The sequence below is a fragment of the Furipterus horrens genome, unplaced genomic scaffold (genome assembly GCF_987537825.1).
Source record: "Furipterus horrens unplaced genomic scaffold, mFurHor1.1.pri manual_scaffold_1, whole genome shotgun sequence".
Taxonomy (NCBI): Eukaryota; Metazoa; Chordata; class Mammalia; order Chiroptera; family Furipteridae; genus Furipterus; species Furipterus horrens.
In genome coordinates, this window is record NW_028327171.1 from 170,033,781 (window position 1) to 170,060,337 (window position 26,557).

The following is a 26,557-nucleotide window of genomic DNA, read 5'->3' on the forward strand; positions in this document are numbered from 1 at the left end:
TACTGTTCTTTTCATTCTCGTCTGGTAGTTTATTTCCTTTTCACTAATACATTCTTAAATTACCAAAAATACTGTATGATATATGGTTTCTCACCAACTCTCTAGCAGGTTTATTTCACTACCTTGACAAGGGTTACTTCCCATCCTGTTTTATTTTTCTCACTTTTGCTGCCTCTTCCTTAATATAATCTCTTAAATCCTCTAGAATAACTTATGTAACAAGAATATTTATTCTATTTCCATGTACAGAAATTTATTCTATTAAATAGGAAAGGTCACATCCCAGATACCTCTTAAAAAGTATGTTTATAAACCCCTCAATAGACATTTTAGTAGAAAATAAAGTATTAATGATTTGGACTAATGAGGGATAGCCTAATCTGAATTAAGGAATATTTAAAAGAAATATCATATAAAATAAAAACTATTATACCCAATAAAGGACAGAGGATTATAAATTACTAGAAATAGAGATGCTTACAGACTTATTCTGATGACTAGACAGTAAGTTCTTTTAATTAGCATACTAATACCTTTCTAAGTAAATTTTTGTTTTTAATATATTAGAAACAGCATGCTTTCCTAATGAGGTTGATATGAAAGCCCATTTCTATTATTTCTGTTTCCCAGGTCCTTTCTCTTTCTTTAAATGTAAGATAAACTGGGGAGACCTCTTCCTCTAATACATAAATTTTGAGTTCCTGGAGTCCAAATTCATGAAGTTCAACTATCATATAATAAAGTGATGTTTCTGAACAATTGTAATCTGACTTAGATTGTCTGATGTGGTCTGTAGCTCTTCCTACTCTGTGTGTGTGTGTTTAATCACAAGAAGGGTGTAATACCCCAAAATAATTCACCATTACCTCAGAAAACTTAATTGCAAAATGAAGAAAAGAAAAATTCTGGATCCACTAAAAAAAGGCACAAAGAAAATATTAAGAACTAGCTGATAAACAGCACAGATTTTAGGGCGCCCATTGATCCTCACTCTAACAGGTCTTTATCTCAGTTGACCAGATCCAGTCACAGTCCTACTTTCCTTATCACCCATGTAGCTCCCTGCTAGCTTAAATCTTTCACACTGGGTAAACCTAGGCCCAACCTTCTTATTTCCTGCACTTTCCTTTCACTTTCCTTTCCCTTCCTTTGCCTCAAGCTGTATATTGGGGTCTTCTGCCAATGCATTTTAAAGCACCTTTATCACTGGGATCCAGCGTCATCTGAGTCCTTGGACCCCGCTGTGGGGTTTGAGCCCAAGAAAAAAGGACTTTAACTTGGTTAATCACTGAATAACCAAACCAGCACAAATAAAAAGGTACTTAAATTTAAGTGCAATATCCTTGATGCACTGAAATTTGGACATGCTTCCATGTGCAGCTAAAGTGAAGAATAATAGTTGGACCATAAATTTACTACTCAGTGTAGTCTTGAACATATGTGTAGGTACTTCATTAGTGAAAATGTGTCAGGAGTTTAGGTTAAAATGAACTTGACATTTGAGACCAAAAGAAAAGAAGAGAAGCATCCCAAAATCCCGAGAGCCCTCTCTTATCTAAGTTCCCCTTTATTAACTACCAGTGGGTTTTTCAGAGCATGGATTGCCGGAGCCATTTTCCTCTTGCATTTCCCTTGGTTTCTCAACTCAAACTAAAATGGATGTGCCTGAGCAACATACAATGAGATAGGATAACCTCATTTTTTAAAAAAGAAAAGAAAAAAATATACCCTGAGTCTCATTAGAATTAGTTGTTTTTCTAGGTAACTATTCAGGGCTGTTTCCGAAGACATTCCTAGGATTACATATATGTACATTTGTTTTTATATAAATGTGAATTGGAAAACTTTTCCAAAATTCCTGGCTACTTGAAAATGGATACTTCAGGGACTTGGTGTTACATTATATTCCAACATCCAGAATGGATATTTCTGGGTGTGGGGACTATACTTGAATCAAGAGACTCAGTAAGTTTGCCATCTAATTCTGAACCCAATGAAAAGATATCCAAGAATAGCTGCAAACAGAACACTTGAGGGAGCAGAAAAGGAAGAAACATGGTTTCTAGTACCTACTGGGAACCAGACAGAGAGCTAAGCATTTCATATACATTCTGTAAAGAATCCAACTTGCCCTCTCCAATCCCACTATTCCCCATTATACAAAGAGAAAACCAGGGCTCAAACATGTTAAGAAGCATGCTAGTACATGATAGAGTCTGGAATCAGGCTCCTGTAGTACCATGGCCTCATTCAGGTTTGCTTTCTGGGAAACCCCATGAACACTAAGTTTCCAGTAGCAGAGTGATAGATTGGAAGGGCAGTTCAGAGAATGTGCCACAAACATTTCATGGAAGATGTTTCCTGTTCCATTTTTTTCAGTGTCTCAAGCAAAGCCATGGAAGGTTAACTCACCTAATTTGCACGTAATGGCACATGACACTTATTAGTACACTAAATATATTAGATGACTAATCAGGATTAGAGAAAATACTGACTGCTGCAGTGAGGGACTGAATGGAATAAGATGTTACTATAAGGAGGTAAATGTCAAGGTCTTTATATATGTTCAGAAATCTGATCTTATAGTAATATATCAGAAAACAAAGTTTAAAAACAACTACAGAAAATGTTTTAGTCAACAATGAAATCCGAACAAGTTCACAGGGTCATTTGGTTACCCAATGATTCTAAGCTATATTAAAAGATGTACAGGATCTACAATAAGGGTGGTGATATTTCCATTACAACCTGCATCGGTCAGGTTAAAAACCTAAAAGGAACATTATATTCATTTTATATATATTTATTGAGTGTCATCTATGTGCTAAGTATTGTGCTAGGCCCTGGGGATCTGGTGGAGAACAAAACAGACACAGTCCCCATAGCCATGAGCCTTAATAGTCCAGCAAATGCAGGGAAAGTATGTTCAGAGAATGGAAAGGAACTTAAAACTACATCTTAGAGAACAATAAAAGGTTTAAGAAGTCTTTTCTGACAGAACTTTTGAAAGGTTGAAGGGAAAAACGAATTCATGTTTTGTGATAGATTTTATAATATTTCAGAAATGTTCTTTCCCTCTCTGTGAAAAATTTATACATTCCTGGCCCATAATGTTAGGCCTGGCCACCTGACTAGTGATGCTCCTTCTCCTGGGAGAATTATGTGTCGCCACCCCTGTTGGCCTCCAGAGTAGTCACATGACTCACTTTGGCCAATGAAATGTAGGCATAAGCGATTATGTAGAGAAAATGCAACTAACCAAATTAAAGTGGCAATTCATCCTTGTTCTAGCTGGAAAACAATTCATTGAGCAGTTGGGTTTCAAGCAGTAACAGAATATTCAGTTTATAACTCAAAGAAAGAGCTCCTTTTATCAAATGTGTTATCTTAGCTAAAACCAGAAGTAAGATCAAGTTTACCAAGAAGTCCAGCAGAGATGTTCAAGGCTGCATTCTAATCGTTACCAGTTCTCAAAATTAGGTGGCCACCTATCATTAACACATATTAGTGTTGCCAATTTCACTCTAATTGTGGGTTTGATTCAACTTGTTCAAATCAATTTTATTGATATATAAGGACACTTACAATGTATCACATGCAGTTTTGGTTAAAAGTTTAGTGATTGGGCTGGAAATGAAAAAAATTGATGCTTGGCTTCATTAGTAATGCTGTTTATTCTGCTCTTACACAATAATCTGCTTCTACTTAAGTGTCCAGTTTTAGGAAATGAGTTATCATTGCTCATCTCGAAGTGAAATTGTAAAGATGTCAAAGAGTTTGGCAGTTTGCTTACACACAAAAAAGGAGGATAATGTGCTACTTTTCCTTTCTTCTGTTCAATACTTGGCCTTTTAGTAGGCACTAAAGCCACTTGGGAAATTTATTTATATATTTCTTGCAATTAAGAACTGCTGCTTATAAAAGGGACTGCAGAATGAACTTTAATTAGGCCTTGGTTTCTGGGGATATGCCCTGCTAGCCACTCCCTTTCACTTATTTCTCATTCTTCAAGAAGAATTTAAACTAGGGGTCACCTTTATGAGTACCTGAGCAAGTTGTCTTTTTCTTTAGAAGATACTGCCCGAGCAGTCTCTGCTGGGTTGCAGAGGTGACTCATCTCCAAATCTATATACCTGCCACTATGACAAGGGCTAAGGTACCCCTATTTTACATTATCACTAGCTAAGACTTTGAGTGTAAGCAGCAAACATCTCATGCTTATTTTGAAAGCATTCACAAAGGTTACCAATATACTAGAAAACATGGTCTCATATTTTATAATCCAGTGGAGAGATGAAAGAAACCTAAAACATGTATATTAAAAGTCAAAACCAAAACATATTATAATAGTTCTAGATAAAATAGTTCATCTACTACTATTTTCAAATGAATTGCACCAAAAATAATTATATTCATATTCAGAGTAGGAAATGTTTATAGTAAAAACTGGAGGGTTACATGATAAAGAATGATTTTAAGAGGGGATTTAAGAGGAAAGGACAGAGTTCATTCCAAGGAGAGAGAACATGAGTAGGAGGAAAGGAGGGAGGGACGGGGAATCAATTATTTTGGCTGTAGCTTCCCGCATACAGTAGGATTTACTAAATATGGGCTGAAGGATTGAAGGGAGTAATAGAATGGTTCAGAAAGAGACCCCTCTTAGAAATGAGACCAAAATGACTACATCTGGCTCCAATTGTGAGTTTTTTTTTCTACACAGGCTATGGAGCTTGGGCTTTATCTTTTGAAAAGGGTTTGGTGTGTGTGGGGGGGTGGGGGGAATGTAGTGTTTGCTGTCTCAGGTTCCAGGCAGTCACTCCCTATTAAGGTGCTGAGGCTTTATATTTCATTTTCCTGCTTCCATTTCTTTCCATTCTTTACCTATCTGCCTTCCATGGCAACCATTGACTGAAGTTATCTCATCCCACTCAGACATCTCTGAGTATTTATTATTTGTATAATTCATTAGGCAATTAATTATGCACAATCTTTGATATGTCCCTGTGATAAGTTAATTTTATGTGTCAGCTTGATTGGAGCCACAAGATACCCAGATATTAGTCAAATATTTTTCTGGTTATTTCTGTTAGAGTGTTTTTGGATGAGATTAACATCTAAACAGGTACACATAGGTGAGCCTCATCCAATCAGTTGAAGGCCTGAATAGGACAAAAAACTCTCAGCAAAGTGGGAATAGAAGGAAGACACTTCAACATAATAAAGGCCATATATGACAAACCCACTCAGCATCACACTCAATGGGTAAAAACTACAAGCATTCCACTTAAGATCAGGAACAAGACAAGGATGTCTGCTTTCACTTCTCTTACTCAAAAGAGTACTTTAAGTCCTACCCACAGCAATCAGACAAGAAAAAATAAAGGCCCCCAAATTAGAAAGGAAGAAGTAAAACTCATTATCTGCAGATGACATGATACTGTACATAGAGAACCCCAAAGATTCCACCAAGGAACTATTAGAACTGATAAATAAATTCAGCTAAGTGGCAGGATACAAAATTAATATCCATAAATAAGTTGCATTTTTATATGCCAATAATGAACTAACAGAAAGGAAAAGTAAGAAAACAATCCCATTCACAATTACTTCAAAAAGAATAAAATACCTAGGAATAAACCTAACCAAGGGTGTGAAAGACCTGTAGATGGAAAATTATTAAGCCACTGAAGAAAGAAATTGAAGAAGATATAAATAAGTGGAAGCACATACTGTGTTCAAGTATAGGAAGAATTAACATCATTAAAATGTACATACTACCCAAAGCAATCTATAGATTCAATGCAATTCTTATTAAGATTCACACAACTAGCAAAAATATTTCAAAGATTTTTATGGAACCACAAAAGGGCCCACATAACAAGAGAGATCAAAGTTGGAGGAATCATGCTACCTAATATCAAACTATACTATAAGGCCATAATAATCAAACAGCATGGTACTAGCATAGAAACAGACACATAGAAAGCCAAGAATTAAACCCACACCTTTATAGTCAGTTAATATTTGACTGAGGAAGCAAGCACATACAATGAACTAAAGACAGTTTATTCAATAAATGGTGTTGGGACAATTAAACAGATATATGCAGAAAAATGAAACTAGACCACATTCTTATACCACACACAAGAATAAATACAAAGTGGATCAGATTTAAATGTTAGACCCAAAACCATAAAAATCCTAGAAGAAAACATAGGCAGAAAAATATTGGACATTGCTCATAGCAATTTTTTATCAGATATATCTCCCCAGGCAAGGGAGACAAAAGAAAAATAAACAATAGGGACTACATCAAACAAAAAAGATTTTTCACAGCAAAGGAAATCATCAACAAAATAAAAAGACAATCTACAGAATGAGAGAACATATTCTCTGATACATCTAGTGAGGGGTTAATATCCAAAGTTTGTAAAGAACTTACAAAACTTAACACCAAAAAAACAAACAGCTCAATTAAAAAATGAGCAAAGGACCTGAATAGATACTTCTCCAAAGAGGAAATACAGATGGCCAATAGACATACGAAAAGATGCTCAACATCACTAATCATCAGAGAGATGCAAATTAAAACCACAATGAGATCATCTCACACCTGTCAGAATGGCTATCATCAATAAATCAACAGGACTTCTGGCCAAGATGGAGGCGTAGACAGACATGCTGCATCTCCATCCACAACTAAGAAGGAATACAAATACCTCAAAACTAGAAACAATCAGAAGTTCCAGAAAATCAAAGTGCATGTAAGTCCAGCAAACAAAGATATAAAGAAGAAATACTCATCCAGACAGGTAAGAGGGGCGGAGCCCAGGCGGAGAGGACACAGTGTGGTGGTAGCAGCAGTGGCAACAGCAGCAGGCTGGCGGAAAGCGCAGTTACACATTTTAAAAAGTCAGGAGGGACACCTGGGGAGCGTTCCCAGCTCCTCACCAGACTGTGCAGCTCACGGTCCCAGCTCCAGGGAAAATCAAGCCTCATTGCTTTTGACTGTGCAAACCAGTGGGGGTTGACAGAGGCACGAACTGCCGGTCTCTCAGCAGAGTCCGCTTGTTTAAAGGGCCCCCACAGACCTAGAACGTCTGCAGACCCACCCACTCTGGGAACGACAGCCAGGGCAGCAGCTAGACGAGCGCCAATCTGGTGCGGAAGTGGGAGAAGTGCCTGGAAAAGGGGTGAGTGCTGGGTAAGCGGCATTGTTCCCTCTCAGACCCCTCCCCCGTATACAGCATCACAATGTGGCAAAACAGGTCGCCCATTACTGACAAATCCCTAAGGCTCTTCTCCTTACAACATAACAGGAGTGACAGCTCTACCTGGGACACAGAAGCAAACAAACACAGATGACTTCCGGCCAAGATGGAGGTGGCCTAGACTGACTCGCTCTGTCTCCCTCCACAACTAAGAAGGAATACAACTACCACAAAACCAGGAATAACCAGAAGTTCCAGAAAATAAATGGAAGTCCAACATATGAAGTTATAAAGAAGTGGTGCTTGTCCGGACAGGTAGGAGGGGTGAAGCCACGGACGAGAGGTCAAGCTGTGCTCAGCAGCAATGACGGCAGGACAGCGGTAAGCACAGGCACCCGTATTTAGGGGGAGGCAAGAAGCGCCTGGGGAGCACCCCTGGCTGCAGACCAGACCCATCAGCTTGTGATTCCAAAGGCAGGGAAGGCAGATCTCCATTGCCTTGGACTGTAAGGCCCAGTGGGGGTGAGGACGGAGGAGGAGGCTCCCGGTCTCTCAGTGGAGAGTGAATGGCATGAATTCGTCTTGGACCCCCACACCCACAGAGAACGCCACAGCGTGGTGAGACAGGTCACCTGGTTGTGACGAGTGCATGGGGCTCTGCCCTCTATAGCGTAGGAGGTGTGACAGCCCTGCCCAGGAAGCAAAGGTAAACACAAAACCGTTCAAGATTGCACAGATCATGAGAGAGATCCCAGTGATGCAGCTGACCAGACAGCAAATTTCTAATCTAACGAAGCAGCAGATAGGAAATCTTTCTGAGGCACAGTTCAGAGCTTTGGTTATAAAAGCGCTTACAGACCTAACAGCAGATTTTTAAACAAGACAGGGAAGGAATGAAGGCTAGTCCTGCTGAAATGAGAAAAACACATATGAAACTAATGGTGAGGACAAGAAAACCAGGGATCAAATCAACAAATCGGAGCATAGGGAAGGAACACAGTCAACCAGTACAGAAACAGGGAACGAGAAGTGAGGAAAATGAGGAGAAGCTGAGAAACTTACCGGAGAGCTATAAGCGGGCCAACATACGAATCATAGGATTGCCAGAAGGTGAAGAACTAAAAATGGAAAAATTATGTGAAAAAATAATGAAGCAGAACTTCTCTAACTCGGGGAAGGAAATAGACTTACAGGTCCAGGAAGCACAGAGAGTTCCAAAACAACTGGACCCAGGGAGAACCACACCAAGACACATTATAATCAAAATGTCAAAAATTAAGGATAAAGAGAGAATCTTAAGAGCAGCAAGAGAGAAGAGAATTACATACAAAGGGGTCCCAATAAGACTATCAGCTGATTTCTCAAAAGAAACTCTGCAGGCAAGAAGAGACTGGCAAGAAATATTCAAATGAAAAGCAAAAACCTACAACCACGATACTCTATCCAACGAAGCTGTCATTTAGAATATAAGGGCAGAGAAAGTGCTTCCAGGACTAAGTAAAACTGAAGGAGTTCATCAGATCCAAACCACTGTTATATGAGATGTTAAAGAGACTTGTTTAGGAGAAAGAGGATCAAAATGATGAACATTAAAATGAAAACTGCATCACAACAACCAACAACAGAAGCTAGGGAACCAAAACAAAGACAAACTAAGTAGGCAACCAGAGTGGGAAAAGAATTATAGGTATGGGGAAAATTATGGGGGGAGGTCAGCAGGGAGGAGGAAGGGGGGAAAGGGAGGGGGATGGTACAGGAATTAAGAAGCACAGTATGAGGGAGTGGAGTAGATAGGAAGATGTTGAGAAGAACTATATGCACAACCAATGGGCATGGACTAAGGGTGGGGGACAACTGGAGGGAGGGATGTCACTCGGTGGAGGGGAACAAAGGGAAAAGAAATTGGGACAACTGTAACAGCATAATCAATAAAGCATAATAAAAATAAAAAATAAAATCAACAAACAACAATGGATAGGGAGGATGTGGAGAAGGGAACCCTTTTGCACTATTGGTGGGAATGCAGATTGGTACAGCCACTGTGGAAAACAGTATGGAGATACCTCAAAAAATTAAAAATAAATCTGCCTTTTGAACTGTGATCCCACTTCTGGGAATATATCTGAAGGAACCCAAAACACTAATTCAAAAGAACATAAGCACCCCTATGTTCACTGCAGCATTATGTACAATCACCAAGATATGGAAACAGCCCAAGTGCCTATCAGCAGATGAGTGGATAAAACAACTATGGGACATTTACACAATGCAATACTACTTGACCATAAAAAAGAAGAAAATTTTACCCTTTGTGACAGTATGGTGGACCTGGAGAACATTATGCTAAGTGAAATAAGCCAGTCAGAAAAAGATAAATACCATATGATTTCATTCACATATGGAATCTAAAGAGCAAACTGAACTAATAAGCAAAACAGAGACAGACTCATAGATGGAGAAAAGATGACAGCTAGTGAGCGTGGGGAGGTTAGGGGGTGGAGGGATTGAGCAAAAAGGAAAAAAAGACTCATGCACGTGGACAACAGTGTGGTGATTGCTGGGGGGAGAGTGCTATAAGGGGACTAAATGGTAATAGAAAAAAATACAATAAAGATTTTTAAAAAGAAAAAAATCACAATAAAAAATAAAAAGGCTGACGTTCCTCCAGGTAAGAGAGAATTCTTCCTACCTGATAGCCTTCTATCTGGAACACTGACTTTTTCCTGTCTTGGACTTGAACTAAAACATCAGCTGTTCCTGTGTCTTGAGCCTGCCAGTCTTTGGGCAAGAACTACACCAGCAGCTCTCCTGGGTCTCCAGTTTGCCAACTCACCCAACAGATCTTGGAGCTTTCAGCCCCCATAATCACACTAGCCAAATCTTCATAATAAATCTCTTTAGATAGATATAGACATATAGATATTTAGATATAGATATTTACCTCCTCTTAGTACTGTTTCTCTGGAGAACCCTGGCTGATATAGTCTTATTCTCTTATCTTAAATTGTTATTAAACTCTTTTAATGTTATTTAGCCTTTCTGCACATTTTATCTTGCCTTTCCAACTCAGTTGTCACCTTCCTGAGGTCTGAGATTAGGAAGTCTTCAACATCTGAGCCCTTTTAGGGAATTATTGGAGGCCTGACCATGGAGGGCAGCAGAGCTACATATATGGTTATGCAAATTATGCCCTGCACAAGCTCCAGACTGGGAGGGTAAGAGGGACAAAAATTCAGCACCTGCCAAGTGTAATCCCGGAAAGGACTGTGCCCATGTGGAAGAAGAAACCCTGTTTGTAATTCTCAGAAGCACTAAATGGACTTGTGGAAGCCGGGGGCAGCAGTATTTCATGGAGCATTCTAAATTGCTGCAAGACTCACCCAGCTCCACCTTACAGTGGCCAGAGCTAAGTTTCAGAAACTGCCATAAAGGTTCTACAAAATGCTCTGAAAGCAAGTGTTCCTTCGGTTGATTTAGAATGAGGACAATACACATTATACCAATAACCAAGTTCCCATCATTTCAATATTTAAAAGTGTACCAGTCAATTGCTAGCACCAGAAACCAATACCAACAGATTAAGCAGAAACAGATGTATTAAGTAACTCAGAGAATCACAGCAAAGAATGGAAAACCACACTCAGAAAATAGGTAGGGTAGTTGTGTGTCCACAGCCAGGAAAAGAACCAAAATGACACTGAGAGCCAGCCAAGCAAAGACACTTCTGCCGCAGCCATTTAACACTGAAGGCCTCCCCTCCTCCAGCTGTCCCAAGCACTTGCACTAAGATGATTTCTTCACTACCCCTGCTTCTTTGGGCCTTTACTGATGGATGCCAAATCTCAGGCAGAGGCGTCTTATGGGATGAGCCCCAGGGAGACTGAGAAAAAGAGAATCCAGCACTTTCAGCTTCTCAGTGGGAGGTGAGCTCTGCTTCTTACCTTGTCTCCTAAGGTGGGGAATTCCTCAAACACAGAAATGGGATTCAAATTTGGGAAGTCAAGAAATAAAAATGTTCTCTCCATGATTATACATATTTGAGCATCAGTTGTGTACAAGAAACAATTTAGTATGTATGGAATAGAGAAACTGTGTTCATTTATTTCAACTTCATTTAAACTCTTCAGTGAGAGAGCCTGCTCTCAGCTCCCTGACTTTAGCAGAGAACCCAACACGTACCAGCATTTTCAGGAGAATGAGTATCTCACAGAATTCAGTTGAAATGCACTGAATCAGGGCAAGTTTATACACAGAGTAAGTGATTCTCAAACAGAAAAATGAATTTCTGCCAAAGTCTCCTTAATTCTGACAGGTCTTATGTCACTAGAACCTGCATTAACAACAAATGCAATCATGAACGTCGTCGGCAGCCGTCCGTCTCGAGAGACGATGGTGTAGCTTCTTAAGAGTCTATCTGCAATCATGAACACATATTTAGCAAACTGCTTCAAAAACACTCAGAAGTTTTTCCCTGTTGGTAAACCTTAGAGGCTTCCTTATGAGGAAACTAGCAAGCAGTTTTTATCATTCAGAAACAGCATAGGTTGTCATTGTTTTTACTTTAGACCCTGTACTAAAGCCCATATAGTTTTTTAAATCTTAAAAATGTATAAAATATTAAGTACATTTTCTTTCTTGAAGTTTAGTCTCACAAATCTGGAAAAATTGTTATGACTCCCACCCACTTTGTAGATTGCTAACCACTAGACAGAAAGCCTCTATAAAGAATCATGAACTGAATATGTAATTGAATACTATTTCAACAATGATGCATGGATAAAATGAAATAAGATAGGTGAAAATATTTTCTTAAGAAGAAAATGTGCTGACTAACTTGAAAGCAAGAATATTTAAGAATAGTTTCTCAAGTAAATGATGTATGGTAAAGAATATCATGAGTCTGATAAATAACATTTTGTTTCTGTTTTAAAGGAGTCACACTAATATATATCTTGTTTCTGTTTTCCAAAAACAGAAGCCCTGTTTCCCCTCAGACTGTGGGTGAGGGCCTGGTTCTTGGGCTCCATCTCATTATCATACCACTGAGGTGAACTATTAAAAAGTGTTAAAATCCTGGTCAATAAAACCATCGCTAGACAGAAGTGTTCCTCAGGGACCTTTCCTGCTCCCTCTCATCACTGCTTTCTCTGCTCCTCATATCCCTGTCTCCTGCTACTTGTGACCTTTGTCCTATTCCCACAAGGCCTCACTCTCAATCAATCCTCAGAACCTTTAGCTACTAACTCTTTCTGTTTTTACCACTTGTGTGTGTTTTGATTTTCATTCTGAAGTCTTCAATACATAAAAGAGGTCATTTGGAGTAAAAGGCACCTAACATTTCACCACCTAGGCCACATAGTTCTAGGGCACTGCTCATAGACATTACAAGTTTGCCCGCCTGGTTAATCAGTTCCCACATTAAGGAGATCTGAAAAACAATTCATCTGGAGCAATGTCTCAAAGCACTGCCCTCCCATGAAAAGAGGGATCCCAGAGATTATGAATCCAGAGGAAAGCCCCCAGGTTTTGATAGACTAGAAACTTCTGGGCCATTGTAAGACAATGAGCCCTCTACCCTGAAGACAGTGCAAAGGAGAAGTCCTAAGAACTTGTTTGTTTACTTAATAATTGGTCTATAATACTCAAAGTATGGTCGTTTGCCCATGTATTAAAGGTCAATTACAGGTAAGAACAAAAATATAGAGCAAGCATTGAGAAAATTTTATAGTAATTTGACAGTCTGAAGAATTTAATAATTAAAAAATGACATTTGTATTTTGTATTTCTTTTTTCCTTAATGATTCATTTTTATTGTATTTTTAAAAAGTATGGATCAAAAGGGATTGAAAAATTTTTAAATGGTCCTTCAGCGTTGATAGTTTGAGAGGAACGGGTTTAAAATAACTAGAGAGGAAAATGAATTACTTGCAGTAAAACTTGAGAGTGCTATGATACATAATTCCTGATGATTTTTAGTTTAGAGATTAATTTAAACAGATCATAATAAACAGGTATACATGTTTGTGTGAAATATATTGCCATTATTTGTGCACTCATTCCCTAGCAATACTAAAAAGATGGAACCCACTTCAGCCAAACAAATATAGTACAGGGAGGTCAGTTCTTTTCCAAGTCTAAGGAAGATCTAATAAGATGATAATAGCAATGGATATCATTTGGAATTTACCATTAAAATGACATAAACATCTGCCCTTTCAAGCTAGCAGTTGAGAATATAAGTGTTTATTTGGTACTGAATGTTTCTTCATCATGGCTCCAAGGAAGCTGCATTAATCCCTGTGGCCTCTGGCTGGCTCTGAAATACCATCTTGGCTCACACCGAAGCACAAAAACACATCTCAAATCTTGCACTGTTTTTCCCCCCTCCCAATACCTGTTACCCAAGTCATTTTCTTGGCAGAAGAAAGGTGAGGTGGTCAATGTAGAGGACAAATGAAGTTTCTGTCATCACCACAGCTGAATGAGAAGTAGGAAGAGCTGAGCACCATTTTCTAAAAATGTCTCAGTCCTCCCCTGTAATAACCTGCAATGAAGGGTTATATCCTGTGATTTGCAAACTTTCTCTGTCTTTTTTTTTTTTGCCAATTTTCCATTTCCTGTTAAGCTAAGAGCAGGCCTCATTGTCTCTAGGTATGGTTAGAGAAATCAGACCTATCCCATGTAATACATCCAACAGCCATGAGTTTACAAAGAGCAGTTACAAAATCAGATCACTTCACAGGTATTCCTAGCACTGGGATACATTTTTCTTCATCTTAAACCTGTCCAAGAGAAAATGGATCCCTGATCAGCCCTCATATTAGGACAAAAAAATTCCATCCCAGAAATGTGTTCAGAATTATGGGAACTTAATTTTTTTCTTGGACTCGGCAAGATCAAATAATCCTAATGAATATTATATAACATTACATTAGATTTTTGTAGTAATTCAAGGTAATGCTCTAGATAGTATGATATGAGGAAGGGAACAGAGAGATGAGCTATTGCATAATACATTTCCCCATCATTTCCCTCTACCCTAATATATGATGTTACACCACTACAATATTCTCTTTTGTTTTAGTCTTCTCATGCTGCCATAATAAAATATCATAGACCTGGTGGCTTAAACAAGAGAATTTTATTTATCACATTTCCAGACATTGACAAGTCCAAGATCAAAGTACCAGCAAGGTGGTTTCACTCTGAGACTTGTTCTCTTGGCTTGTAGGTGGCAGGCACCTCACTGTCTGCTCACATGCACAGGATAAGGGTAGGGAGAACTCTCTAATATCTCTTCTCATAAAGGCACAAATCTCGGCATGAGGAACCCACCCTCATTACTTCATCTAACCCTAATTATCTTCCAAAGGCCTCATCTCCAAATACCATCATAGTGGGGGCTAAGACTTCAACATATAAATTTTGGGTAAGGGGGACAGTTGAAAATATGCAGTCCATAACACCTTTGAATTAAGATACCACTTTCAGTCGCTGACTACACAGTTCCCACTGCCTGGCTCCCGGTGCTAGCCATTGATATTTGGAGTTCTTACAATATGGCAGACATTGACAACAAGAAACAGTCTTAATTTGATCAAGATTTGGATGATATTGAAGAAGCAGAAGAAGAAACTGGTGAAAAGACAAAAATCAAAGCACGTCAGATAATGCAAAATCCTCAGATTTTTACAGCCCTCCAAGAAAGTCTTGATGGTCTGGTAGAAACACCAACAGGATACATTGAAAGTTTACCTAGGGTAGTTAAAAGACCAGTGAATACTCTCAAAAACATTAAAGTTAAATGAGCGCAGATAGAAGCCAAGTTTTATGGGGAAGTTCATGATCTTGAAAAAAAGTACACTGTTCTCTATCAGCCTTTATTTGATAAGCAATTCGAGATCATTAATGCAATTTATGAACCTACAGAAGAATGTGAATGGAAACCAGATGAGGAAGATGAAATTTTGGAGGTGCTGAAAGAAAAGACCAAGATTGAAGAAGAGAAAAGGGATAAAGGAAAAAAAAAACCCAAATGAATTCCTGGATTTTGGTTGACTGTTTTTAAGAATGCTGACTTGCTCAGTGATATGGTTCAGGCACATGGTGAACCTTTTCTGAAGCACTTGAAAGATATTAAAGTGAAGTTCTCAGATGTTGGCCAGCCTATGAGTTTTGTTTTAGAAATTCACTTTGAACCCAACAAATATTTCACAAATGAAGTGCTGACAAAGACATACAGGATGAGTTCCTGAAAGTGGAGATGAAGCCATCCTTGCTGCAGACTTTGAAATTGACCACTTTTTATGTGAGCAATATAAGCCCAAGATCAGTGTTATACTTTACTGGCAATTGAAGATGATGATGATGATGATGATGATGATGATGATGATGATGATGATGAAGGTGAAGAAGCAGATAAGGCAGGGGAAGAAGATGAGGAAAATGGTCCAGACTATGACTCAAAGAAGGATCAAAACCCAGCAGAGTCCAGGAAGCAGTGAAGCAAGGTAGTCTAACTTCTGCTTCCCTAGAAAGAATGAATTTTCATCGTTTGACTGGCCCCTTTCAGGTTTTTTCCTGTTCATTTGTTTGTTTGCTTGTTTTGGTAACCTAAACATTTTTTAAAGATACCATATCAATAGTACTTTTTAAAATAAAACATTTAATTCTTTGATAGCTATTTTCATATGGTTTGAGTTTTTTCTCTATTTGTTTTTCAGCTATTATCACACCATGTGGGGCAGGAAGTGAAGAAATATCATGTAAATGGCAGAAAAGCATTAAATACCTAGGCTCTGAGGCAAGATAGAGAAGTCAAAAAGAACAGGAATAAGAATTAGTATTTTAAATTTTCCCTAAAGCTGCCCCTGTAAGATATTATTAATCCATTATTTACTCTATAGTAATGTGTTAAATGAACACACTAGGTGCAGGTACTGTGCTGGGTGCTGGGGATAAACCTGCAAGTAATACCCTACCATAATGGACTTTAGAGATGTTGAGAAAGTCAGACCTTCAACAAATAAGATTATGTGCCATTAGGGTGTTGTGCTAGAAGCAAATCCAGGGTAGAGCAGAGAACAGTAAGGAGCAAAATCTACACAGGACTCAGAAAATGCTTATAGAGGAGACCATACTTAATGCGACTCTACATGAGAAAGGTATGCAGCTGAGGAGTGGGGATGGGAGAGAAAGGTAGGGCAGGGAGAAGGGGTTATAAAAAAGTAGGGCACTGAGGGCCAGGCACAAAGTCCAAAGACAGAAGAGCAGAGAGTACCACATGCATGGTGGGCACAGGACAGACAGGCCAGGGTGGATTTTCTATGCCCTGTTAAGAAATTTTTGCTTTATCCACAATCACTGAAGAATTTTAAAGAGCCACAAAGTAATGGAATTAGATTTTCCATTCAGAGATCACTCTTCCACAGACAAGGTGAAAAGTAGATTGGAGGAGTCAGAGACTAGATTAAGAAGTCTGTTAAGAGATGTTGCAAAAGTCAAAGTGAGAAATAATGGAGGATGGGAGAGGATGAAACAGGCAGTAAGAGTGTTAGTGGAGAATTGTTGAGAAGTGACAAGACTAGGGGATAAATCCAAATGGGTATTGAAGTAGAGGAGGGTCTCAACACCCAAGTGACTCTAGGTGACTGGAGACATCACTTACTGAGGTAAGGAAACCAAGAAAAAAGCAAATTTGAAGGGAACACAGGTAGTTCCACGTTAGGCATTTTTCCACTGGAGAGCTGGGAGGCAGTTGGAAATAGGGAGCTCAGGAGAAAGGCCATGACAGGAGCCTAATGTGGGGAGTTACCTGCTTTCTGATAAGGAAGTTACCCAACAAGAGAAGCCATGTGTCAGAGTGTGGGCTGTCTGAGCAAGGACCGTGGGCAACCTAAATAAATTCACCTATGTTCCAGAAAGGTCAAATTAATGTGGTTCATATTTTCAACTCTTACAGCATTCTGCATATAGAAACTGCTCCATATGAGATATTAGCGGCACCAGGAAAATAGATTCAGGCTCTGACACAAGTCTGCTATGCCCAGCTTAAAATAGAGGTGAACTGCTGCCCAGAAAGATTTTAGAGATGAGAACAAGAATCAAGTCTTGTGCTTGTGCATTGATCCAAGGTTTCTTTCACTTACTAAATTAACAACTCATCTTCAGCGTAAAGCAATCTGTCTTAATGACTTCCAAAAATAGTAACTGCAAATAGATTTGAAGCCTTGTGGTAAGGATCCATGATGAAGTGGAAGAAGCAGTTGTAGAATTATTTCCCGAGTAGGTATGGTTAGAAGTGAGGAGAAGGAGGGCAAGGTAAAGAATCGCCCAGTTATAGAAATAGCACTGCAACAAAATGTGCTGTCAGCTTTCTGCTGTATTAGTAAAATGGCCTTTATTGTTTGGGCTGAGAAAGGTCAATTAATCACCCAAAGTGTTATCTGACAGTAATTAACAATCAGCAGGGACAAATATCTGTAAGAGCTCAGAACAATAAAGGGTTTTTTTGTTTGGCTGGATTTTTGGTTTGTTTTCTCTTTCCATATACTGTTGAAAAAACAACCCATTGTATTTCCTTTTACAGCTTCATTAGTGATTTTTGGCACCTAGAAAGGGGTGAGAAAAATAGAAGTGTCACAGCTCACTTAAGCAGACCCACAGGTAATTAGTGCAGTCCCATTCCCTCTTTGGTATCATCTCTTAAAAAGGCACTCAAATGTTTCAGGGTAAACCTTGTCAATAAAGGTTTGCAAAAGGTAGAAAGCATCACTCTGCCTAAACTGGAGCCTAATAAATCTCAGAATTGATGAGTTGTAAAAAAAGGAGAATTGCTAAACTGAATTCTAATTTGGGTTACAAGAAAATTAATACTAATGTTAGAAATTCCCATAAGTACTCCCTTGCTTGCCCAAATATTTAAACACAACCAACCAACAAACATGTGTTCTTTTATTTAATCAAGTTTTGTCATTAATGTTTCTGCAACAAGCAATGAAGAGATTTTGCAGTATACGGATCTTCCCCTTGAAAAAGTCTGCAAGTATTCCCAGAAGACTGTTACATGTGATCCTTTTCTGCATCCCACCAGGCTCTGACCACACCCTCCACAAAGTCAAGTTCACGTCATGCTTCCAGGAGGGCCAGAGGTGCTAAGTCTTCATGTAAACTCGTGTTCTCCGGAGAAACACAACCTTGTGGTAAGGATCCATGATGACGTGGATCTCCTCAGATGATTTCCATAGAAGGTTTTGCTTAAAGCAGCCCCGAGGCCCCCCAGCCTGACTCCTCCAGGGCTGGTGCTGTTGTTGGTGGTTTTTGTTGTTGTTTGTTTGTTTTAATATCTGCTTCTTCTCTATAGGCCAGCAACCTATGGCTCCAGCCTCAGTATTCTCTGTCTTCTGTGTCTTTGCCTTGGGTTTCTTTTGTTTGAGACGGGTCACATCTTGCTTGAAATAAAAGATGTAAATGGGTGCCCTTTCTCAGCTAGAAACTGTCTGTGCAGCACCACTGAACCCACCCACTTCCCCAGCAGCAGAAGTTCAGGTTGACACTGTATAACCACTTCCCCCTTGTATCCAATGGGTTATGTCTGTCACCAGCTCTCCTGGTCTTAGGAGTGTAAAGACCTCTATCACTTTGCTGCTGTGCATCAGTTAGTCTCGCCTTTAATAGTTTCAGAGGCAGAACACTCTTAGGGCAGCTTCTTCTCTTCTTGTGCTTAACTCCAAAGGGATTTTCCTTAAACAGAATCAAAATATTTCCCTGTGACTTTTAGTCATTTGTTCCAGTACTAGCTTCTGGAGCAACACATCATAAATATACTTTCTTGTACGTTGTGGTCCCCTAAAGACCTGAAGATATTCCTTACAGCTCATTCCCTTCCTTCCAATCCCACCAGCCTCTTCCTCTCCAAGCCATATACCTCTTGTCCCTTCAACTGCTCTATATAGAATTTCTAGACTCTTTATCCTTCCATTTGTCTCTTTGGGACCATTTCATTTTACAAATTCCTACTGAGACCATGTTTTTCAGATCAGAGCCCATGTTCAGTATGAGAAACAAAGAGAGTTCACCACAATTCTTCTCTTCCCTGACCTGGTTTCTGTACCAAATATATTGTAGCACAAGGGCCCTGTAGGATTTTTATCAGTCTCACTATTATACCTCAGCCCTGCCACATGCTGAGCAAAGCAGCAATCTCTGAAGGATGAGAAGTAAGACCTCCACTTTCTCTAGTAGAAGTCAGCTCCGGTCTATTCTGCTCAGTAAAAACTACTAATGTTCATTGGTGCCACCCAGCTTCAGTACTTCTCCTTAACAAGAACCAAAGGCATTTTAGATCAGAAGTTCTTCGAGAAAAAAAAGGAAAGATGGGGAAGAACTGAGCTCTCAGAGGAGACTGACCCATAAATATAATCATTATTCTACTGTACAGTTGTGGGGTTAAACTAAACCATGAATTCATGTAGCACCAGCTACAAATAATGTGTAAGTGAAACTACAGTTTGTGTCTATTACTGTGTTTACACCCTGCTTCATTACAAAATGGGTGAATCCCTTACCTAGTAGTTGCTAAGAAAAGTATCTTAGTCTTTTCCAGAATAAATGCTCCTTAAATGATTACATGTTACCCACTCATCAAACCAGTGGTTCTAAAACTGAGGTATGATCTCTGCCCCTACACCGAGAGACTGAGACCTTCTGGAGAAAGTTGTACAACTTCACAGAATGGTCCCACACAAATTCTTTTTCCCCAGCACCAGCTAGGTCTTAAAAACTACCTAGATTCATACTACTAGTATAGCTATTATAAAACACCAACAACAATAAAATAAATAAATAAGAAGAAGAGACTCGGCACCAGGGAGGCAGAGAAACATGGCACGGCCCAGGCTGTCCTGGAGCTGATGGACCAGCAGCAGGACCATGACATGCATGAGCTCATTAGCCATGTGGCAGGCCTCTGGGACTAGGCAGACCCCCAACTTCCAGCTCTGCCTGAACTTCACCTGATTCAACTTCAGATTTCATCATTTCATGGATGTCAACAGTCCAAAGTTGAAAAGACAATAGAAGGATGCTGGCTTCATCCTGGTGGCCTTCGCCCTCAAATTCACCATCACTGACCTGTCCGACACAGAGAACATGAGGCCACGCTCTGTGAAGTTCTACTCCTCAAAGTCAGTTTTGCAAAACCTGCTCAGAAGCTAATATCAAGAACACCAGTGATGGACCCTTTCCCTATTCTGGCTGAAAATAGACCTTGCTCAGGTGAGACTGAAATACAGTGGGCAAAACTGATATAAGCTGGAAAACAGGAAGACTTAGTCAGGCCTGATATCAGTTGGGAATCAGGGAATATAGGCAGGAATGGAGTCTGGAGTCAGATGGAAGGCAGGGAGATGTGGGTGGGGCTGTAATCTACTGGCAGACAAGGAGAGTGTGGCAGGGCTGGTGGCAGCTGAAAATATGAAAGAGGTGGGCAGAGCTGGTATTTGTTTGTTTGTTTTTGCATATGAATAAAATCTGCAGTGTACATTTTCAAAAAAAAAAGTTTTGGTGAGAGTGCGGAGAAACTGGAACCCTTGTGCATTGCTGGTGGGAATGTAAAATGAAGCAGCCACTGTGGCAAACACCATGGCAGTCCCTCAACTAATTAAATGTAGAATTATCATATAACCCAGCAATTCTACTTCTGAGTACATAAAAGAACAGAAAACAAGAACTCAAAACAGACACTTGTATGCTCATGTGCATAGCAGCGTTGTTTACAATAGTGAAAAGGTAGAAGCAAGCCAAGTGTCCATCAACAGATAAATGAATAAACAAAAAGACAAAGGTATGGGGAGGGAAAAGGTGAGTATAGAAGAAAGCTTTAATCAAACATCTGACACACTAGAGAACCAGAAAAAGATGAAAATACAGTGGAAGAAATTTTCAAAAAATAAAAGTCACTTTCCTGAACTGAAGTGATCAGCCCTTCACAATGAACATGTGTATGAGAAGTCAGGCAAACAAATAATAAGACCCATACCAAGGAATAATTTTAAAATACCCAAGGAAGAGCAGTTATCAGTATATTAGAGAAAATTTTTAAACCATATTCAAGAATCAAATGACACTGGCAAACAGATCAACATTGCTGAAGCTAAAACACAACAAAATAATGTCTTTAAAATTCTGGAGAAAAATGATCAAAATGATATATTGTTCAGCCTTAAAAAGGAAGGAAGTTCTGACATATGATACAATATGGATGAACTTTGAGAAATTATGTTAATTAAAATAAGCCAGACACAAAAGGACAATGCTGTATGACTCCACTCATATGAGGTACTTGCAGCAGTCAGGTTCATAGATGGTAGATAGTGGTTTCCAGGGACAAGAGGAACAGGGAATGGGGAGTTAGTGTTTAGCAGGTACAGAGTTTCAATTGGGAAACACGAAGCTTCTGGAGGTGGGTGGTTGCACAGCAATGGGACTATATTTAATAGCACTGGACTGTATACTTAAAAATGACTAACATGGTAAATCTGTATGTATATTTTACCACAATAAAAAAGTAATTATCCCTTTATGGTTGCCTACTTAGGTTAAGAAAGAAAGAGGGAAGGGAGGAAATTACAAGTTAGATCTTAAAGATATTTTACGAAGTTATTAAAGAATTATAAGCAAGAAAGTGACATGAGAATCTTTGTGCTTTCAGTGAGAATGAATTTGTGTGGGGGGGGGTAGTTTGGAGAACGTGAGGAGATCATCACAGTATTCTCAGGAGTGCGGGCCTACAGCAGAGCCACAACAATGAAAATGGAGTCAGTTAAAAAAAGAAAAGTCCAGCGATATGAATCTAAGGAATTACATGTATTTTTACCTTGTGTTATCATTGCCAGCACAGTGCTCAGTCAGTGCCCATTGGGATGATGGATAAACTAAAGAACAGGGGTTGTGTGGGTACAAGGGGAACTGACTGGAAGACAGAAACAAGTGGCCAGAGGACAAGGCTGAGTTTAAATAAATGTGTGCCCCCCACTCCCACACTGAGACTCGAGGATGCAGTCATAGGAGGGAGAGGCTGAAATGGAGGGCCGATGTCAGACGTTGGAGTCATAAAGGTAGGGAACAAGTTGGGGAGGGCAGTGGCTGCATCACCTGGGGAGTTTAAAAAAACTGCAGACACCTAAGCCCTATCCCCAGAAATGCTGATGGGTCTGGGCACTGGTGTGTTCAGGGGATTGGGAGGGTTAATTGTAGAATATATATAAGATTAAAAAAAATAGTTCATTTCAGCCACTTTAAAATGAGTACAGTTCAATGGTATTAAGTGCATTCGCATTTTTGTGCGGCCTTTGTGACCAGTGATCTCCAGAACTGTTTCATCTTCCCTGACTGAAACTCTGTACCTACTAAACACTAACCCCTCATTCCCACTCCCCCACCCCCTGGCAACCACCATTCTACTTTCCATTTCTCTGAATTTGATTCCTCTAGATCAGCGGTTCTCAACCTGTGGATCGTGACCCCTTTGGGGGTCGAACGACCCTTTCACAGGGGTCACCTAAGACCATTGGAAAACACATATATAATTACATATTGTTTTTGTGATTAATCACTCTACTTTAGTTATGGTTGGGGGTCACCACAACATGAGGAACTGAATTAAAGGGTGTCGCGGCATTAGGAAGGTTGAGAACCACTGCTCTAGATACTTCATGGTAGGTTCCTCAACATTAGTATTGTTTTAAAACTTCCTTGATAATTCCAGTATGCGGCCACTGTTGAGAATGATGCTGCTGCAATGCTGGCTGTTTCAAAATGACATCCCCCAGGGTCATGCTAGTCTTTGGGAAGAGGAAGGAGATTATGAAGCAAATAAAGTTTTCAGTAAATGCGTGAAGGACAGCAGGAGCTTCAAAGGAGCCAGGTTTTTATACAGGCTCAGGCGGAATTGGGCTGGAAGCAGAACCAACATGGAGTAGAGATTTATACTAGGGTCTGAGTGCAAAGTCCAGCCTCCTTCTCTTACACCAGTGGTGCTTTCATGAATAAATATTTATTTAGAACCTATGGTGTGCTAAGCAATGTTCTAGGCATAAATTTCCTGTTCACAAGGAATTTCTATTCCATCGAGAAATCAGATAACAATCATGCAAATAAATAGGTAATTAAGAATTTTAGGTAGTAAACTAAAACAGCAAGGAGGTAGAGGGTGAATTGTGGTTGTCAGGAAGGTTTCTCTGAAAAGATGATCCTTAAGGTAAAGCCCTAATGATGAAACAGAGGGTGTCATGTCAAGTGCAAAGGAGTTCAGCAAACACAAAGGCCCTGAAGCAGAAACAAACTTGGCCAAACGTGGGAAGTCAGAGAGTGAGCCATGAACTGAGAGAGTCAGGAACCAGAATGGGGTGTTGTAGGCCAAGGTAATACATATGGTATCAACTGTCCATGTAGTAAGATATTATTGAAGGGTAACAAAGATCAGACCAACTGCTTTAAGAAGAAAAACTAGGAGCAAAAGTGGAGGCAGGGAGGCCGGGGTTGGTAATTGCAGTAGCTCAGAAAAGAGATGATGTAGATTTAAACTAGGGTTAGTGGAGGTGGCAATGTAAGAAGTGGCAGAATCATGATTTCCTTCAGAGGTAAAGCCAATATAGGACTTAAGGGAAAAAGGAATGACTCCTAGATTTTGCCTAAGCATTTAGATGATGGTGGTACCATTTACTGAAGGAAGAGGAGGTTTGAATAGAATAATAATTCTATTTGGGACAAATTATGTTTGAGATTCCTTTTAGGCATCCAAGGGGATATGTTGGAAAGGCTGTTAGGTGTACAAAGTCCAGGACTGAGGGAAGAAGTCAGGCCTAAAGATACAGACTTGTGAATGTGCTTGAGAATCATCTGGAGATCTGCTTAAAATGATGATTCCCAGGCCTATTCCCAGTGATTCAATAGGTCTGGTGTAGGTGGAATTTGTACTTCTAATTAGTTCCCCAGATGGTTCAAAGAAATCCCACACTCTACCATTCTACTTCCTGTAGTTGACATTAATCCGTTAAGCAGTTCTTTAGCCACTTAACTATAATTTTTACATCTTATTCAAGTATTTTTAATACTTTTACATAAAATAATATTTTATTATATCTTAATTTATCATATATTCTGTCATTAATTATTCTAATGTAATATTATATAATATTTATTACATGATAATATTTATATCTAATTCATTCAGGCTGCTATAATAAAATACCATAGACTGGGTGACTTAAACATTTATTCCTCATAGTTCTGGAGGCTAGGAAGCCCAAGATTATGGCACTGGCAGATTCAATGTCTGGTGAGAACCTGCTTCCTGGTTTGTAAGTAGCTGTCTTCTCACTGTGTACTCAAATGGTAGAAGACACAATGGAGCTCTCTAACATCTCTTTTGTAAAGGTGACAGTCCTGTTCATGAGGGCTACCCTCATGACACCTCCCCAAGGCCCCACCTCCAAATAACATCACATTAGGGATTAGATCTCAATATATGGATTTGCAGGGGACACATTCATCCTATGGCAACAACCACATATTAATATGATGGGGGCCCCAAAAGAAATAGAATTATCTTCTGGAGGTTGTAGTATAAACTTCCTCCACTAGGTGAGTGTTCCAGGAACCCATCTGTTTCAGTCTACCAACTGGTATTGTTGTGAGAGGCTGTGTTCAGCTTCAGTGAATTTGTTTTGAAGACTCTTTCAACACCTTTGCCCATTTCATGATGGGTAATCTACGAGTGCACCTGCCCACACTCTTGAGTGTTCAAGAGTTTTTTACCAAAACCAGCATGACCCCTGTGCCCCACCCTCCCTATTCACCCCATCTTGCCCCAATGACTTTTTTTTGTTTCCTAGGATAAAAAAAGTCTTCAAAGGGAAACATTTCACTGATGTGGAAGAGGTGAACAAAAATAGCAGGAGCTCTAAAAGGCATCAAAATCGACGAGTTCAAAAACTTTTCAGCAGTAGAAAAAAGTCTTGATAAGTGTATTGCATCAAATGGAGAGTACTTCAAAGGTAACTTGAAGTTTAAACATGTACAAATAAATACACAAGATTTTTAAGTAAATTCTGTGGTTTTTTGGGTCCCCCCCTTGTATAATATGCTGATTATATAATAATGTCTTAATTTAATGATATAATTATTATACACAAACATATTTCCCATATTTTCCATCTTATTCACAACATATTAAATTTCTTTTAGAAAAGTAGGTATACTTTATCTCCAGAATTTTCTTGGCCAACTTCTAACTTAAAAGAGAGAGAAATAAATGAATAAATAAATAAATAATTTTAAAAAGCAGGGGGGAGAAGGGAGGCTGGTTGTGTTGAAATGAGTTATTCTTATGAATCCATGTAGTTCCCTAATAATAAACCATTTTCTACTTCAAGGGGCTCATACACCATGTTAGAATCTATTCCAAAATTACATAGAAGATAAGCAAACTTTGTCTTCTCTATTTGTCAGAATTCTTTTTTTTAAAATCAATACAGAATTGTTCTCCCATCTTTGATACCTCTGCAGGCCTCTGTGAGTTCTCAGAAATTGCTGACCCATTCTAGCAGCTTGACCTGACATTTGCCAATTACTTCCCCCCTTAGTGCTCTGGTGTCACCAGCTTAGACCCAGACACCTCAATCCATGCAGTTTATCTGAGAGCAGACTTGCCGGACTCCCATGAACATCAGTGCCCCCTCAGCCAAGTTCTTCTTGGGCATTGCTGTCTAAAATCTATTCTCCTTGACAGAAACTCAGAAGCTCATAGAACAACCTGTCTGCTCTAGGACGGGGCTTTCCACTCAGCAGGGGCCCCTTTCTTTTTGTTCTTCTCTTTGTTCCCCACTGACAAAAAAAAATTACTTTTCATTTTTCTTTTTCATTTCTTTTTCCTTAGGGGTCAAGGTGGATATATTTATCTTATTGGGGTTTTCTTTGTTTTGTGTTGTTTTTACCACCCCTCTCCTAACACCATTCCCCCAGCATCCCATCAAATTTTTATGTGTATCTTTGGCTATGTGCCCCTCTTTTCACATGGTTTGTATGTCTTTTTAATGTACCCTCTAACTTCCAGGCACCTATGGATGTTAATTATCACCAAAGCAGATGTTTTAAAGTATTCCTACTCCAGGGTGAACGTTCATAAACTATTATGAGACTGTTGATGGGTCTGGCTTTCTGCATATGCCAGTCTGGTCAGGAAGCCTTCTTCAAGGTTGTTAGTATTATTCAACAGCTTTGGTTGCTATTTAGATTCCTACTACGGTGAGGTCAGGGGAGGGAGATATGACTCAGGTCCAGGACTA

At 39.3% G+C, this 26,557-nt stretch overlaps 1 long non-coding RNA gene and 1 pseudogene across 1 annotated transcript in view; one reads left to right on the plus strand and one right to left on the minus strand.

The window, feature by feature from the left end:
- LOC150022263 (uncharacterized) overlaps positions 1-26,557 on the minus strand; it is a 138,588-nt gene that overhangs the window by 27,907 nt on the left and 84,124 nt on the right. The window lies entirely within an intron of this gene.
- LOC150022264 (nucleosome assembly protein 1-like 1 pseudogene) lies at positions 14,753-15,466 on the plus strand (annotated as a pseudogene).